A 5,797-nucleotide genomic window follows, 5' to 3' on the forward strand; every position below is an offset into this window, starting at 1 on the left:
CAAGTGAAACTAAACCAATCTAATCATTTGCATCCTTGCAACATCAAGGTTTTAGATGCATTCATGCAAAATTAGGAACACTTCATTTTTGAGAATTTAAAAAGAACTTCAAGTTTCCATTTCAAAAGGTTCAAAATCAACACTAAGTGCACACTAAAGTTCTTTTAAAAAATCTCATGAAAACTAAGAGTCCTAAATGGTTGCCAAAATTGTCCTAAAAAGCTTTGTTATTTGTTCCAAACAAATGTCTTGTTGCAAAATCTTGAATGTTTCTTAGATTTTTGATGCATCAAAACAATCTAGGAATATCATTTTTGGGCTTAAAACATGCAAACTAGAACACAAAATCTTGAATGAAAAGCAAAGTCCAAAGAGTCATTTTCACTTTTGAGTCCAAAAACAATCTTGAATGATCTAAGGTTAAAACAAAGCACTTCAAAGTTCTTAAAACAACACACAAAATCTCAATCTTGAATGCTCAAAGGAAAAAACTTGAATGTTTAATCACTTGTCTTTGAATGCATGTTGCTAAAATCACTCTTGAGTGCCATGGATTAAAATCAAAGTTTGTTTTTTTATGAATGCATGATTAAAACAAAAAATCCAATCTTGAATGCCATAGATCAAATAATCATCTTTTGGAGCATAAAAAGAATCTACATTTTTGTAATCTTTTAAGTTATAAAAACAAATAAAAATGCTTTGAGTGAGTTTGTCATTGGACTCACCCTCTTTAATCACCCATCAATTTAACCATTGGTTGCAATCTCAGTGCCATCCATGGGGATGGGTCCACCTAAGAGGGTGTTAAGTGCTCCACGCAAATCAAACTCCACTCACTTTGGTTTTTAGTGGTTTTTCTAAGTTAGAAAATTCCTTGAATGCGCATTAATCTCGCTCACACTTCATTTGGGCATAAAAATTGGACAAATCTTGACGTGGAGGACCTCCGGGCGCGCGCTTGAAATCGAATCTCACACACCTTTTTTTTGGGCTTAAAATAAACTCACACTCAATCTTGAATGCCTTAAAGAAAAATCAATCGATACTTGACGTGGAGGGCCTCCGGGCGCACGGGTTTACCTTCTTGTTGACCCTAACTCTTCTTCTTGTTCGCATTCTTTGATCAATTTTATTTTTGTCGACGCTTCAAAGTTGAAATAAACATGAGTGCTTGCAGAGTCTAAATCAGAAAACTTAAGCGTCAGTTGATAAAAGAACAAGCGTGTTTTTTACCCCAAGATCGTCCAAGTCTTCTCTCCCCTTGTCGTCTTTCAAGGCCATCTTGGGTGCATAAGATTAGGATCCAAAATCTTGTCTTAGCTTTTTAGGAGGCCTGCTTGGGGATTTCATCACCCCTTGGGACGACCTCAACTCCAGCGTTCCGACGGAGTATAAAGATTGGGAGGTGAATCCAAAGACACCTCTCTTGGGATCAAAATTTTGTCACTCGGGCTAAGCCTCAAGGAACTTTATACCCTTGAGAAGTGAAAGAGGAGAAGTGGGTTACCGCTCCTCTCGGCTGTATGACATCTTTTTGGTTTCATCTACTGATTTGGGCCTCACGTACCTTGCGTATATTGAGGACTCTCTAGCTAAAGCAAATTTCATCCTTGTAGAAAGCTTCCTAGGATGTTGGTGTGTTTGACGTGCTTGCTGAAAACTTTTGTCTGCTTGTTTGTTCATAGCTTTTGAATGAATGTTTGCCAATTTTGGTCGAAATCCTAGAAAAGTAGAAATCTCCCAGCTCAAGGCATACTTAGCGTAGTCACTGCCTTATCAGAAAATCATCCAAGCTCCCCTGCTGCAACCGAATCTATCTAGTTCTTTGCCTTAGAACAATCCCAAATCCAAAGTCCATCCAAATCATCCCCCCAGCCAGCTAGCAACCCAATCCAAAATCACCCAAGCCTTTAAAGAGTTGTTGTCACTTTGCTAGATTTTGCTATCCAATCAATCCTACCAATCAACCAATCTCACCAAGGTTATCCCTCTGACAGAGCATTGTCTAGGGTAATCTAGCTTTGTCACTTGCATCCCTCATCACCTTGAGCTAAAGGTTGGGATCCACAAGTGGTCAATCTCGTGTCATGCCATAGGATCACTAGTCTATCCTTAAGTTGACACAATCACCACGAATTCTGCACATAGGAAAGCAAAACTCTCACTTTTTGATAGCATACCCTTGAAGTCCTCCACCCACAAGAAAGCCAAAAATCTCTAGCCAATCCTCCTTAGGTCTGTCATACAACTTTGACTCTCCCTAAGAAATCTTTCATCAGCCAATCCAAAATCTGTGCTTAACCCAAATCCAACCATGAGCTTCCGTGTTCATCCATACGCAAGACCCCATCCCCATCAAACTCATCATCAAAGCATGAAGTACCAATCCTATCATGATGTGTTTGGTCGCATTGTCCTTGCTCCCGCCACCTCCTATTCCAATGATGATGAAAATCTTGTTGACTATGATGGGTATATTGAAAGCCTTAGAAACATTCCCCCAAGCATCCCCCAAAATCCAAGAGTTATTCCAAACTATCTAGTCATGCCATCTGATATTCCAGCTTCCCCTCCATCACCCCATCAACCAAGCTTCCAATCTTCCACCCCCATCACACTAGCTATTCCTGTCAATCCACCTCCACCTTCGACACACGAATCTCCAAGGAATATCCTAGAGGAAATACAAGAAAAGTTTCCTCCAATAGTCGATAAGCCATGTCATCTAATCCAACCATGTGAAGTAGTCAGTGATGAAGCTTACCCATCTATAATATCACCTCCATCTCCCATAGCTATCATCCCCATACCATCCATCAAATTGCTTAAAATCCTTCCACTTCTCGAAAGCATCAAAATCCCACCACCTGTCAAATCCCTCCAAATCCTATCCAAATCGCCTCCAAGCATTTCCCAAATCTCTCGTAATGACCCTTATGCATCCATCTTCTACTCACACATCTCCACTACTGAATCTCCCATCTATCCATCTGCTGCCTTTGAAGAATCCATCCCTTCACCTCCTATCGCACCATCCACTCCAAACCAATCCTATCAAGATCTTGCCCAAAAGCATGTTGACATCCCCCAAAGCATAAATGAAGATATCATCGTACCATGTCTTCCATCCATAGTGCAGTCACCATCTCCTCCATCTCCAAAACCTCGAGCCATATCTCCTCCACTACAAGATATCTTGTCATCCCACCAGCTACATCAAGATCCTATCCTTCCATCTCCCCCGCTCCATGCTTCCATCTTACCACCTATCCAAGCTATTCCACCATCTATAATCTACCCTCTTGGTTCACTTACATTCATCCATGGTGGCCCTCTCTCAGCAGAAGAATTAAGAACAGTATCTCCCCATTGCAATACACCTAATAAATCACTTCTACCATTTTCTGCAAGCAAAAAGTTTCCTCAGCTTGTTCAAATGCTCAATCGATGGCATTATCAAGGTCAAGGTTTAGGACCACAAGAGCAAGGAATCAGAGAGCCTATTATTGCACAAAAAAATCTAGGATTTCATGGTCTTGGATATGTATCCAAAGGCTCACCATCTAAAGGTGTTGGTACACCACACCCCCAAACCAAGCCTATCTCCAAGCCCACCATGCCAGCCTCCCATCACTCCTTCAAGAAATCTTATGTCATCCCACCTCCACCATCTTTGCAACACAAAATAACCTACCATATCCCCCCTTCATCCGCTAAATCCATTTTGGGTCCCTATGTCCCAAAATCTACCATCCTCCATCCTCCTATTAGCCATCATAAAAATCCTATTCCATCCATTCCTATGCAAGATCAACAAAGGCACATATCAGGGCACATCATCCATCATCATCCCCCTACATGCTCTTTCATATCCTCTTCATCTCACAAAGCTTCTCCTAACCATCTTCCCAAAGCTTACCACAGCAATGTGAATGCCAACTTCAAAATGCATAAAGCTAAAAATCCACATCCTAGGCAATCATATGTCTATTCTAAAAGACACACTCCAAAAAGGCAAAATCCAATCAAAGAATGCAAAACAATGCAAAAGCCTATGAAAAGAAAATCCAAAACCATGTGGATCCCCAAGAAAAAAGTTGAAACCCAATGCATAATGGCATCCACCATTGCTAATCCCCCATCTAGTGACTCATGTCCCCCATCTCCTAACTCCATCTTGGGTGCCTATATCCCCAAGCACGCTTCCACAAATCCTCCATCACGCCCGCATCTACCATCTATCCCCCATATGCTCTTTTCACACCTGTCCCAACATGTGCCAATGTTGCTCTTGCAAGCATCCCCATCTCATGCTCCTTTCCAGCATTTTCATCCCTCCATCTCCTACCATCAATCCCATCTAATCTGATCTATTGCATAAATCACACATTTGGTGTACCAACAGCTAGCAACAAAATTGAACATTCCAACAGCCAGTGAAAAATCCCAAAAAAGCCAAAATAGCTGAAGAAAGCCAAAATCATTCCAGCTAAGTCCAAAGTCAAAAAGTCAAAAAAAAAAGAAAAATAAAGTGTCCAGTGGTGAAAACTTGGCAATTCAAGTGCCTTGGACAAGTACCATGATGAAAACTTGGCAAACAAGCGTCATGCGTAATCCCGCCATCCCCAGATTAGCCTATCACCCTCATGCTTTTGGTCATCTCTTGACATCCAACTCCATCTTCCAATCTATCCACCTATCGTCCATCCTCCAGCTTCCATCTCACACCATCCACTAATCTCTTGCAGCTTCAGCCAACCACCCTAGCTATCATCCATCTCCTTAGCCCCTTCAGCTTTTTCCATCCTAGCTTCAATCCTATCACATCCATCATAAGACCTCCTTCCGCATGTTATCTTCTGATTGGGGGCACTATATTCCTTGGAGATCTTGTCTTGTCCATCCTCCCTTGTCATTGGTATCTAGCTCTAGGCTATCCTCATGCAAACCCAATGTCATCTCTTTATATCCATCATAATCCTAGCTATCTACCATCCTATCCAGCCATCTCATCCTGCTCCTCTATCTATCCTTGGTCACAAAATATCTCATCATCATTGGATGCATCCTACCAAATCCATATCTTTCGCTATCACCCCACCCTTAGCTTTCGCATCTTGCACAACATCGAACCATCCCGCTATCCTATCATCCTGAGCTTTTGCCTGCTTGTAACTATCTTGGTCCGTTAGCTTGTACCATATCTTGATTAGCTCACTTGTAAATATATTGGTCTGTCAGCTTGTACATCCTCTTTAGCTTAGTACCATTGCATCTATCCAGAGTTTGTGTCAGTTCGTCCTTGATCAGCATCTTGCACCCATCGCACATCTTGGTTAGCTATTCCAACGCATCCTTTAGCTAGATTTCCTGTCACCAAAGTGTTATCTTTCTTAGTTCAGCTTGCCAGACGCATCACTCATCCAAATCCACCAGCTTAGGTGCTCTCCGATAGGTCCTTGCAGGATATAGCTTTCCTCATGTCTGATCTTGGTCCGTTAGTACCTCGTCCTACCCATCTCATTGGCAAACGGTTCTTTTTTGGATTTTCACTTTCTTTTGATTTGGAATCTTCCCTTTTGGGTCTTGAAGTATCTTTTCCAAACAATCTTTTTGTTCCCTCCTCAAAGTTGCCATGATCTTCCATATCATGGTATACTGCGAATGGGGCAATCTGGGCGTAAGGTCTTGATCAAGTATTTTGTTTGTTTTTCTTTTCTGCTTGTGGGTTACCTAGTGTCGGTTCCACTCTGATTCTTTTGGAAATCATGTGTGATGCTGGGGCAATCCTTGC

This window comes from Cupressus sempervirens, chromosome 1 (assembly GCF_028749045.1).
Source record: "Cupressus sempervirens isolate cs-2001-9-10 chromosome 1, ASM2874904v1, whole genome shotgun sequence".
Classification (NCBI taxonomy): Eukaryota; Viridiplantae; Streptophyta; class Pinopsida; order Cupressales; family Cupressaceae; genus Cupressus; species Cupressus sempervirens.